Below are 13,351 nucleotides of genomic sequence, written 5' to 3'. Positions count from 1 at the left end.
ACAAAGCAGCTGCCTGGAAGGGGGCACCCACTGCATCCTGGGGCCTGTGGTGAGCAGGCTGTCCCCGGGGCCCAGCCAGGAGACAGTGGGATCCCATGCAGGGGAGGCAGCCTCCAGTCCCTGCACCTGCTCACCTCGGCTAAGCTGGGGCAACGGGAGCCACACTCCCTCATCACCGGGCGGCTGGGCGGGCCAGATAGCACCTCATGAGAAATGCTAAAGTGCCGAGAAATGTCGGCAGGTGTGGCGGGCGCTCAGGATTTGGGCAGACCGTGCCACATCCCCCTCCCACCAATGTCTCCCCCGAATTCTCTCTGGCTCCAGGATGCTGCATCTGAAGCTGGAAGGGCTCATGCCAGGCCCCGACAGGACGGTTTACAACAGCCTTGGGTGGTGTTTCTGTTACCAACAGAAGGGCTCTCTCTTTTCTTTTTTTTTTAATATTTTATTTATTTGACAGAGAGAGACACAGCGAGAGAGGGAACACAAGCAGGGGAGTGGGAGAGGGAGAAGCAGGCTTCCCGCTGAGCAGGGAGCCCGATGCGGGGCTCGATCCCAGGACCCTGGGATCATGACCTGAGCCGAAGGCAGACGCTTAACGACTGAGCCACCCAGGCGCCCTAGGGCTCTCTCTTTTCAGTTATCTGATCTTTCTGGCACATCCTGAGGCCTGCCTACTTCGGCCATACTTTTAAGAGGCACAAAAGAACCACAGAATGCAGCGATTATGTGCCCCTGTCATGGTGAGGTTGGAGTGCAATTACGAATGAAAAAGCACATTGGGAAGTGTTTGTCAGGAACTTGCTGGGCAGGTACCCTCGGGACTCCAACTCCAACTCCAGACTGCCACGGGTGGGGGGTAAAAACACCGGGTGGCGGCAGCAGACTAGAAACAAGGACAGAAATTGTTGACAATGGCGAATTCTGATGGTAGGAGTACAGGTATTCATTATTCTTTGTTCTCCTCTGTACTATTTCAACTTCTAAATGCAAACATTTCCCCCTAACAGTGGACATAACTTAAGAGAACTACTGCTGTGCCCTCATTGTTCAGGAAAGTAAACTGAGGCTGAGAGAGAAGAGGGGACTGGTTATAGGCCATGCCGAGAGCCGGGGCCAGGACATACATGATCCAAGGCCAAATTTGGTGTTTTCTGCTATTCAAGTCCCCTCCGGGCTACACAGAAGTGTGGCCTCTGCATCCCACGGCTCTCCAGGTGGGCTCAGAACACCCTACAGATACGTGGTCCTGGAGAGTCAGGCTGGCTCCTCTCGGGGCTGTGCATAGAAGGGCTGGCCACACATAGGCAATCCTGGAATGTTACTGCTTCCAGGATCTGGCAACAGATGAATCACCTTCTACAGAGAGGGAGGACGGGTAATTCTTGAAACAGTTGTTAATCACATTGAGCCAGGCAGAGACAGGGAGCACCAGAGGAGATAAAGAGAGGGATGATGGGCAGGAGCACCTCATATCTGGCTAGTGCTGAGATCTCCGGGGACCATTTTTTGATTAAAATAAAAAGTATGGGGCACTTGGCTGGTCAGTTGGAAGAGCACGTGACTCTTGATCTCAGGGTCGTGAGTTCAAGCCCCATGTTGGGTGTAGAGATTACTTAAGTAAATAAAACTTTAAAATATATATATATGTGTATATATATATATATATATACATATATTTATATGGGCACCTGGGTGGCTCAGTCGGTTAAGCATTTGCCTTCAGCTCAGGTCATGATCCTGGGATCCTGGGATCGAGCCCTGTGTTGGGCTCCCTGCTTAGTGGGGAGTGTGCTTCTCCCTCTCCCTTCCCCTGCTTGTTCTCTCTCTCTCTCAAATAAAAAAAAATAAAATAAAATATATTAAGTGTGCTGGGGGAGTATGATAATTAATCTCATGTGTCAGCTTGACTAGGCCAAGAGGTTACTTGGGCAAACATTATTCTGGGTGTTTCTACAAGGGTATTTTTGGATGAGATTCACATTTAAACCTATAGACTGAGTAAAGCAGATTGTCCTAATGTCGGTGGGCCTCACCCAATCAGTTGAAGGCCTGAATAGCCCAAAAGGGCTGACCCTCCCCCAAGTAAGAAAGAATTTCTCTTGCCTGACTGCCTTTGAATTGGAACACTGGCTTATTCCTGCCTTCAGACTCAAACTGAAACACCAGTTTTTCCTGGGTCTGCAGCCTGCCAGCCTTTTGAATGGCTCTCCAGGATCTCTAGCTTGCCAACTCACCCTGCAGATCTTGGGCCTTCTGGGCCTCCATATTCACATGGGCCAATTCCTTATACTAAATCTCTTTATATATAATAAAATTATATGCTATCGGTCCTGTTTCTCTAGAGAATCCTTACTAATACAGAGAGAGGGTAGAAGATAACAAAGGGAATTGTCCACCATGTGTTAAACCTAGAGCTGAATACTTATAACCGTCAGATTACTTACCCTCCAGCAGGCCTATCTGGGAAAATGAAACTGAGGCTCAGAGAGGTCTGGCAATATCCCCAAAGCCGCACAGCTGTAAGTGGCAGGGCCAGGGATCACAGCAACAAGTCAGGTATTTCTCCCACTTCATGATGTGTTCCCCAGGGTATGACACACACAACACCAGACAGGATATACAGATGAACTATTTTTAATGGGCTCTTTATGTATTTCGATTATTATTCTTTCATTTTAAAAGTGTTTTAGGAAAAACAAACATAGCAAACTTGTGTGCTCATAAATGTTAATACTGATGACAGCGCCAATATCCAAAAAGGTGAGCCATTTTGTAGGAAATAGTAAATTCCAACATGGGCCCTACATAAAAAAAGGCCCACGCCTGACACTGGCAGGAAGTGTCTGCAGTTTGGCAGTGGGGGGACTGTGGGCGCAGGGAGAGTGAGGGACGGAGCCTCACCCCCCGGCCAACCTTCTCTCTGGTGCTACTGTATCCACTGCCATTTTCCAAGGTTTCCAGAAACACAAGGACAGCATAGCCTTACACAGCAGTATCAGCAGCTCTGAACACCAGGGAGGTCCCCTCTCTGGTTGGGACAGAGGAAAGGGTGAACCGTGCACCGTGTGACACAAAGCTAGCAAGCAGCTGAACACAACCCAGGCAATGGCACATGGGATCCTCAGGAAGGACCGGGGGGAGGGGACAGGGCTCGGAGACAGACAAGTAGTAACTATGCCTGACAGCTGAGATGCCCAGTGTCACCTGCACCCACGGAAGCCAGGGCCCTGCTACCACAACCCAATTCATTTGCATACAAGCATCATGTTCCACCAAAGAAACAGGTCCTGGCTGGTACAGCTTTTCTGCCAAAGAGCCTTCCTCTGCCCCCCGCTCCCTAGTTTAAATTAACTGCCACTCTGCAGAAAGAATTCGTGGTGTGGCAGCTTGCACATACGTGGCTCCTCTGTACATCTCAGCTAGCCGTCAGCAGGTCTGCCCACCCTCCCACATACCAGCACCCCCCGCCCCCACCCATAGGACAGGTTCCAAGGGCTTCCTTGGGCCCCTGGTGCAGTCTGGTAAGCAGCACTTAGTGATGGTGACACGCCTCACTCTGTTCTCTCATCTGTGGCTGTCTGCTTGCTGCAAGGGGAAGTCCTAAGATAGTGGGGTGCTGCCACTCACCTGCTGTGTGACCTTAAGCCAATGATTTAGCCTCTCTGGGCCTCTGTTTCTTCATCTACACAATGGAATAAGAACCATTCCTGCCACAAAGGATTGGGGTGGATTAGATGGGACAGAAAATATAAAGCTCTCATCATGGGCCTTGTACATAGTAAGCTCCCAAGTTCAGGAAATAGAAGGAGGTTCCCAAATGAGGGGTGTTTGGTGCAGTTCAGACCACAAGAACTTTGCTTTTTAAAGAAAGTTAGACAGGGGCACCTGGCTGGCTCAGTTGGTGGAGTGTACGGCTCTTGATCTCGGGGTTGTGAGTTTGAGCCGCATGTTGGGTGTAGAGATCACTTAAAAATGAAATCTTAAAAAATAAATGAAGGCAGACAGGCAGGCAGGCGGACAATGCAGGTCCTTCTATATCGTGATCATTTATGCCTCAGCCTGCCCGTCCCCTTCTCTGAGCGAAGCCTGACCCCAGTCCCTGTTGTCAGGGCACCCACGGCAGCTTCAGCATGGGTCCCCAACCCAACAGCAGATATCCTCAGAACCACAAGCAAAGATTCAGGCCCAGGACAGGGCTGCTGACCCAAGGCCGCAACGCCGGCAAGATCCCAAGCCACCGGACTTGGGAGTCTAACCTCTGCTCAGAAGCCCGCCCCTCCCCCTGCCCCCTCCCCCTTGCTCCCAGCTCTGGCACCTCCATCCCTTTGCTGCTGCTGTTCCGGCCACTTCACACACCCTTCTCCAAGCTCTCCCGCTGCACGGCCTTCACGGCTCACCATAAATGGCAACTCTTCCATGGACCCCTCCCCAAGCCTCCTCCCCCATCTCCTCGCGGCCCCCACAGCCCCAGTGGTCCTCCTTGGGGTCATTCATTCTTTCATTCATCGAATCCATATTTACTGGGTCAAATGCCATATTCCAGGTACTGGTCTAAGCACCGGGGATACACCAAAGTATAAAATATGCATTAATCCCCACCTTCGTGGAGCTTACATCTCAGTGGGAAACAAGAATAAACAAAACGAGTAAGTGAATATAGGATCTTACACAATAGGGCTATGGACAGACATGAAGCAGGGATGGGAAAGGCAGGATGGTCAGAGGAAGCCTAACAAAGGGGGTGACATATGAACACAGCCTCAGATGTCTCTGAAGGAGAGGCAGATGTTGGCTCTTCGAATATCTGGGAGAAGAGCATTGAAGGCAAAGGATCAGCAAGCCCAAATGGCTCAAGGCAATGGCTCAGCAATGACCCTCTTCCTTGTCCAACTTCCCTCAGAGACAGTGTGAGGACAGAGCCTGTGGCTTGTTCATTTCTTGCCTCCACTGCCCCTAGCACAACACTCTGGTACGTGTTCCTGTAGATGCCCTTTATCGGGTTATAGATTCTCTTCTATTCCTAGGTTGCTACAGATTTTTATCATGAATGGGCACTGAATGCTCTGCACCTATGGAGACAATTAATTATATGGCTTTTAATTCTATGGATGTGGTGAATTACACTGCTTGTTAATGTTAAACCAACCTTGCATTCCTGGGATTTACCCCAGTGGGTCATGATGACTCATCACCCGTTTTAATATTTTTCTGGATTTGATTTCTTATTATTTTGTGAAAGAATTTTGTGCTTTTGGCCTGTGGGTTTCTTTTTCTTATAATGTTTTTGTCTGGTTTGCAATCAGTGGAACGTAGGCCTCATAAAAATGACCTAGGAATTAACCACTCTGTCTCTTTCCTGAAAGAGTTTATAAAAAAAACTTGTACTACTCCTTCCTTAAATTTTTCATAGGATTTACAGACAGGCCATCTGGGCTTGGAATTTTCTTTAGGAGAAGGTTTTTAATTATAAACTTAATTTCACCAAATGTCCTAAATGGAACAGGAGGCAAGGAGGATGTCATTCCCATAGGGGGACCTGTGCTGGATTTTGGCTGCCCAGCCTCCATCCGCCTCTTTCAGTAATGGCACCCAGCTGTTCCGTGGGCGCTGCCTCTCCTCCGCTTGCAGACCATAAGGCTCCAGAGCGCTCACACTCCTCCGCACACTAGGAGGCAGGTGGCTGCAGTCTGGCCAATCGGCTCTGTGCTCACCTGACAGGAGAGGGGTTCAGACCCAGGCACGTGCCCAGGTGAGTCAGCCAGAATGGCTGCTGTATGTAGCCTATGCCCCACTATACTTGAGGCTGGGGTCTGTATGGCTGGACCTGTGACCTTGCTACCCCAGCAGAGCACCTGGCCAAAGCCGAGACACAAGGACCAAGAATCCAGGTCCTGTTGACAATCGCGTAAACCCCTGCAGGACAGAAGCGGGAAACAAATTCCACCGGGGCTTCCAGTTCCGGGAGCCAACGCAACATTCCTTTGTTTTATTTAAACTATTTTGGTTAGAGTTTCCTGTTGCGTATAGTCAGAAGAGTCTAGACAAAAGAAACACCCCTGACTGGATTCTTTAAGGCTTACTGCTTGATTTCATTCAGACTACTGGTATTTTTTTTTAAAGCAAAAAACAGACCAAAAACCCCTTGTATTTATTAGGTGCTTATTCTGTCAGGCACAGAGCAAAATGGACCCCAAATGTTTCATTTGCTCCGAATATCCTATTAAAACCCCCATTTGAGGGGCGCCTGGGTAGTGGCTCAGTCAGTTGAGTGTCGGACCCTTGATCTCAGCTCAGGTCTTCATCTCAGGGTTGTGAGTTCTCAGGGTCCCGCGCTGGGGCTCCACGTTGGGTGTGGAGCCTACTTCAAAATAAACTAAAACAAAAAACCATCTGATACCTCGGGAGACCTCCACATGGATATTAAGTCACCAGCCCAAGGTCATATTCCTAGAAAAACGGCTCAGTCCAGCCTGGTCCTAGACCCCTGGTCCAGACACTGCCCTACTCCCTTGTGCTGAATGCACAACTATTCAAAACAGGGCCAGAGGCCTCTGGCCCCTACCTGGGGCTGCCCATGGGGAGGGCCTGGGCTCCCAGATTTTGGCAGAATCACTGTCCTGAATCACTACCCCACCTATATCTTTCATACTGCTTTTGAAAAGTGTCATGGGTTTTATGAAACCAACCACCAGCTGAGAAGTGCTGGCATGTTTCCGCGTGCACCCCAGAATCAAGCTCGCTCTGGGGTCAGCGACCTGGTTTTGAATGTGGCTCTTCCAATCACCGGCTCCTGATCCCTGGCTCCCCTTTTGTGCAGTGAGTAGTCATTCTTACCAAAAAGGGTTTTGTTTTGTTTTTAGGATTAAGTGGGGAAATAATACAAAGGGATTGGCAAAAACAAAAAACACAACTGATTCTATTTTGGTTCCCACTGTCACACACCCCTCTGCAATAGGTGAAGCCTCTGGATGTGCATCTCTGGCCCATGGGGCAGCCGGCGGGACACCTGCTCGTCTGCCCACCTGTCCCCACCTCCAGGCCCCCTTCTGTATGCTGCCCTCCCGGTCCAGTCACAGCCAGGTAAGCCTTGTACCTTTTTCTTATTTTTTTCTTTTACATTGATCCTTCTTTAAAGAAAAAGTACTTTAAAAGGAAACCTTGTATCACTAGGGTAAATGGACAGCCCCTATCATTTGCCATACATCTCAGGTAACCAGAAAAACAAACATGAATCAAAACAATGTTGCTAGACTCTGGGGGGAGGGGGACACGGTTGCCTGCAAAGTTCTGGGCCCATCTGCCTGCTCTCAAGAGACAGGCAAATATTCAAAGGTGTTCAGGAAAGAGAATGGTGGTTTCCAGGGGCTGGGGTGGGGAGGAAGAGGGGGAGTTCCTGTCTGATGGGAAGAGAGTCTCAGTTGAGGATTACGGACAAGCCCTGGAGTTAAAGGGTGGTGATGGTGGCACAACGGTGAGAACGTGCTTAATGCCACTGAACTGTATACCTACAGACGATTAAGATGCTAAATTTTACAATATCTTACCACAATTAAAAAAAAAAAAACAAGAAAGGTAAATAGCATATTGGCACCAGAAATAAACTTTTATTTTGAGGAACTCTAAAGGACCGACAGTGGATTTTGAAAGGGTAAATCTTTCCCATTCCCAATGTGACACGGGGGCCACTCACACACCATGTGTCGGGCGCGTTGGTGCCCCACTGCCTTGGGGGAGCCATTCCCCACTCCTCAGAACACAGGCAGGGAGCTGGGCAGAGGAGCCCAAGGACGTGGGAGGGTCAGGCCAGAAAGCGAGAGTCCAGAAAGGAGAAGTGAGAGATGTACTAAGAGCAGGGGTGGGTGGGGGCAGAGGAAAGCACAGCCCCCCACCATCTACCTGTGGGCTCCAGCCCCTCTGCGGCAAAGGCAGGGCCTGCAGGGAGGAAGCCACCCAGAGGGGCTGGCAGAGCAGACCGCAGAGCAAGCAAGAAGAAAACAAGCCAGTACCAGGTCAACTCAAGTCAACACACACTTCCTGGCACCTCCCTCCGCGGCTCGTTGAAGAGAATTGAGCAGGGCCCCACCAGCCCTGCAGGAGGCAGAACTACGGGTAGCCCTTGAGGCAGATGCGGAGCAGAGAGCGAGGCCCTGAGAACCAATTGGTCCCAGGCTACCACGGCCCAAGTCCTGACCCTGGCAAGCCCCTCCCTGTCTCCTAACCACAGCCCACAAGGTTCCACATGGCCCGGCCCCTGCCAACCTCTCTAACCTCATCCTTCCCCTCACCAGACATGCCTTCTCTGTGCTCTGCCAGCCAGTGTGGCCCCTCCTCAGGGCCTTTGCACTTGCTGCTCCCTCCGGCTGGTACCCACTCAGGTCCCAGGTCACCTTCAGGGAGGGCACGCTGTTTTATGTCCTTCACAGACTTACCGCCACAAGAAATGCAGCCATTTCTTTCATCTTAGTTGGTTATTTAACTCTCCCAAACAGCTCCAGGCTCCAGGGAAGCAGGCCGCCATCTGCTTCTTCACTATCCCATGACCCAGGACCAGGAACGTGCCTGGATCAGTTTTAAGTCACAAATATCCATCACCTGGTAAGTGGACCCCCAGCCCTCATGGGTGAAATTTGTGTTGCTGATCAGTGCTTGCCCCCGCCCCCATCCCCCATGGGCGTTTGGGCAGGATGATTCTTCACAGTGAGCACTGGTGGCCTCTGGCCGAATGAAACCCACTTTTTGGGTTAAGCTTTCACCCTGTAAATTTATTTTAATGTTAGTGCCTGATTCTCCAGTTTCCCCTGGGTTCTCCTGCCTCCTCACCTGTCCAGCTACCCACATGTGACCAGCCTCCGTCCTGCAGGCTGAGTGGGAGCTCAGCAGAAGGCACCCGGGCTGGAGGACTTTCCAGCTTCGCTCAGCGTATAGAGGGGGTTTTGGAAGAGCCAGAGGAAACCCTTTCCCTCACCCTTTCTCTCCCACGTTCCCCAGGCTGCAAGGGGACCGGCTGCTTCCTTCCATGGGGGGGGCGGGCAGAGAGGCCCCGGGAGGTGCTGCTGGCCTTGGACCTCGCACCACTACAGGTCAGCAAGGACAGAGGGACTGTTAGCTCTTTCATGCCCACAGATTCCCAAGGGGAGCAGAGGTGCGTGGGACAGAACACACACCAAGGACAAGTTCCACTGTGTGGGGACCCATGCAGCCGGAAGGGCTCCCATTTGCCTCCCCAAAAATCCTCATACCTGTGGCTGAGAAGGGCACCCTGCTTCAGGACCAAGCCTGGCAGATACACCAGGCAGCTCCAGAGTGCCCTGGGGAGACGTTCCAGAACAGGAAAGTGGGAGAATTCTGGGCACAGCGGTTTAGTGGGGGCCATGGGATGCCCTTTACGAGGCCGATCTGCCTCCCCTCAGCAGGGGGCAGCACGGCAGCTCATGGTGTACACAGAGAACCTTGTCCAGTCAGACACCCCCTGCCAAGAGGCCTGCCTCACCCGGAGGCCCCGGAGGTTGTGCAACACCCCCTTCCCCCGGCAGCAACCGATGGCTGGCTGATCACGGGTGACAGAAAAGCTCAAAAGCTCGCTCTCCCCCTTACCTCAAGGAGGTGGACTTGAGGTAGAACTCAACTCCACAGGGTCCCAAGGGTGACACTGACTTTCTCTGGGACCCCATCTTTTCTCATCTCCTTTCTCTTCCCTGTCCTGCCTCCCAGGAGAGCACCCTCTCAAATAAAGCACCCACAACCAAATCCTCACCTCAGGCTGTACCAACCTAAGACACTCACTTTCTCCAAGACAGGGCAGCCCACTGGGGAAACCAGAACATCCTGGGACTTCAACCACAAGGAAAAGCATGAGCAGATGATGGAACAGCTACCAAGCAGAATGGTGCTCAGACACCTAAAGCTTAGGAAGATAATGAAGCACCAGAGAAAAATACTTGAGTCTTAACGTGAGCTGGTGGTTGGCAGAGGAGGGTACCGAGTGGCCCAAACACCAGGTACGAGCTCCAAGGGGGAAAATCAGTGACTAGAAGGAAGCCCAAGTGGTGACTGGCTGTGTTACAGTTGAAGGATTACAGTATATTTCTCTTTTTCTCTACTTTCCCAACTTTCTATATAATGTCATTTTGTATATAAAAGGATACCTTAAAAAAAAAAAAAAAGATTTAGGGCACCTGGCTGGCTCAGTTGGTGAAGCATGCAACTCTTGATTTTGGGGTCGTGACTTTAAGCCTGTTGATTACTTAAAAATAAAATCTTAAAAAAAAAAACCTAATGAAAGATACTTCATGGAACACTTTCAAAAACACAAAATAGCAAGAAAGAATAAGAAACTTAACTCATAACCAGCAATGCAACTGGAAGGATTTAATCAGTGCCCAGCAAATACAACCGAGGCCACAAGCCCCTGAATGGGGTGGGAATGGGGGCATCCCTGTGAGCTCCCACACAACTCAGAGACTTCACCACAGATGTTCCTCAACCTATGACGGGGTTAGGCCCCGATAAACCCATCTGAAGTTGAAAATATCAGAAGTCGAAATTGCCTTTAATACACCAAACATACCAAACATCATAGTGTGGCAGCCTGGCCTACACTAACCGTGCTGGGAACAGGGACGTTAGCTTGCAGTTGGGCAGAAGCCTCTCACACAAATCTGTTTGATAATAAAGTGCTGAGTGGATCGTGTAACTTACTGGATACTGTGCTGAAAGTGCAAAGCAGAAGGTTGAGTGAGTACAGGATGGTTGTAAGGGTATCAGTGGCTGACCCTGTGATCACGCGGCTGTCCTGGAGCTGCGGCGGCTGCCACTGCCCAGGGTCATGGGAGGGTGTCCTACTGCGTGTCGCCAGTCCGGGCAAAGATCCACATTCAAAGCTCCAGGTTCTGTTCCCACTGAATGAGTATCACTTTCCATTGTAAAGTTGAAAAATCTAAGTGGAGCCATCGTTAGTCGGGGGCCACCTGTATTTATGCGACATCACACAGAGCCCTTCCTTCTCTGAGGCTCAGAGGACAATGTGGGCAGTTTAGACTACACGATCTCTATGGCTCCTAGGGCCGGAAAACTGTCCGATTATTTGATGCCACAAAATCAAGAAACAGGAAAAGTTAACTTAGAGCCACTGGCTGAGGCATACAGTGATTTCAGTCAACTTGGAGCCTGGCCCCAAATTCAAAGGATTGAGCAAAAATTCCCCCAAGGTCCAGGAGAGTTTTGATTTTTTATTTTTTGTTCTTCATCTCAGACTTAACAATGAACTTCTTGGATGAAGAGGGTATTTTCCTCCCCGGTTTAGATAATTACGGATATATAGCTTGTCTGCATGCCAACTCTTAAAATCTCCAGAGGAGATTCTTCAAAAACTAAAGCAACAGAGGACTCAAGTAAGAACGGCTCTGCTAAAAATAAGTATTTTCAAAGCTTGATTGATGGAAGATTTTCCTGTGAAGGGGAAAATCACAACCGCAAAACACCTCTGAGGAGACACTTAAGCTAAGCAGTCACACATTTGCAATAAAAATTATGGATCAGATGCAAAACAAGTTATAAGGTACTTAGCACTTCTCTGATGCATGAGAGATTAGGAATGGTTTTTTTTTTCCCTTCCTCCTAAGAAGCTATACAAGTAAATTAAAAACCACCAGAGTCTCTCAGAAAAGAAAATGTACTTGGGAAAAAAAAAAAAGGTTACTTCAGGAAAAAAAGAAGTACAGTTATAGAATCTCAAAGGAAATAGCATCCAAAGTCATCCAAAGGGCTTCATTTGAAGTCAGCTGTTTTTAATAACCCGCTTCCTCTTTCTTGCCCATATATCAGGAAGAACAGACAACTTCAACCAGAGAACAAGCACCTATCTCCTGAAAGCACGGACTAACAGCTCATCCTCCCACACAAGACAAGGCCCTAGTCAAGGATACAGAAAACCTTAAGCCCGAAGCTCAGCCTCGGATACCAAGCCAGGAACAAGACCCTCCAGGTGCATGATGCGCTAAAACACAAAATACAATGGCTGACATAGCATGACCTTATTTCAGGAGGCTGACTTTCCGAAAATAAATAGCCACAGGTTAAGTACTATTGAGGAAGAACGTGCCTCTGAGCTCTGGGGACCATCCTTGCATATACGCGCAGACTGATACGCAAACAAACTTAAAACAAACACACATTTGGTTCTCTGTAACAGTGATCACACCTTGGTAAGCTTCAACACTGACCCAGGCATCGAACAGGTAAAGAAAGGGAGAGGCAGAAGTGTCTCCTGGATGCCCATGGCCCAGAGAGCCTCCTTTCATCTCCAGCAAGGTGGGGCTGTGAGGTGTGGGTGGGGCCTCAGTCACACCGGGGCTGTCTCCACCAGGCAAGAGTAGAAGCTGCATTCTTCTCGGTCCTTCTCAGTCCGCTGGACAGAAGGTCTGGACCACATCACCCTGCCTAGCCAGGTCTCTCTGTCTAGGGCGAAAGAGGGGGAGCAGAGGCCTCTAGTTTCATTAGTTTCTGGGGTTTCCAAGATCCCACCCCCCACAATGAACGTAGAATCCCGGAATTCCCCAGGAAGCCAGGAGGGGAGTTGTCGAAAAAAGCCTGAGGTTCGAGCACAAAGCCTGATCCCACCCTGCACAACCTGGGGTGAATCACCAACCATTCCTTGCGTTTCATTTTTCATCTGTAAAATGGGTCCCTAGAGTTTCCCCCGCAAGACCTTCCATCAGAGGTTTACGTTCCTCCCAAAGAGGCTGAACGGATATGATTCTTCCCACATACGCCTTTCAGGCTTCTCCACAAACCCAATTCCCACACCAGTCCGGCGGCGGGGATGAGTCTCCCATCACTAGACAAAATCAAGAAACCTGCGTCTCCAGACTAGGGCTTTGCAGGGCCTTGACCACCCGCTCCCCGGAGTCCTGGACAAGAACGGGAAGTAAGACCACGTGGACCCCCATCCCCGGCCCGGGCCCAGGAGCTCCAGTGCATTCCTCTCCCCCCAGGGGAAGTTCTGAAGACCCGCTTCCCTGGTAGGGCCTTCCCGGGTCCCTCCACAGCTTCGGACGCCCTTCCTCAAGTCAGGCCGACTCTTGAGCCCCTCCTGGCGCACAAACCACAAACAGACAGTTAGCTGCCGGCCAGGCCCCGCTCCCTTCCAGCCCGAGCGGCGCGGAGGCCCAAGCAGCGCCATGCGCAGTGGCGGCAACCCGCGCGCACGCCGCCGAGTCCGGCGCGGCCAGTCGCTCGGGCCGGCCGTGACCGCCTGGCCGCCGCCCGGGTGCCCGGGGAGCGCGCGCCGGCGCACCTGCTGCGCGCGGGCCTGCTGGGGGCGCGCCCGGCCCCCCCGCCGTCCCCCCCA

The 13,351-nt window shown here is 50.8% G+C and overlaps 1 protein-coding gene across 4 annotated transcripts in view; it reads right to left on the bottom strand.

The window, feature by feature from the left end:
* The window catches only part of NUP210 (nucleoporin 210), a 107,270-nt gene that overhangs the window by 93,171 nt on the left and 748 nt on the right, over positions 1–13,351 (bottom strand). The gene's annotated exons all lie outside the window — the stretch shown is intronic.

The sequence above is a fragment of the Callorhinus ursinus genome, unplaced genomic scaffold (assembly GCF_003265705.2).
Source record: "Callorhinus ursinus isolate GAN/ISIS: 27379988/994484 unplaced genomic scaffold, GSC_fseal_2.0 scaffold15, whole genome shotgun sequence".
NCBI lineage: Eukaryota > Metazoa > Chordata > Mammalia > Carnivora > Otariidae > Callorhinus > Callorhinus ursinus.
This window is presented reverse-complemented; position numbering and strand designations above follow the sequence as displayed.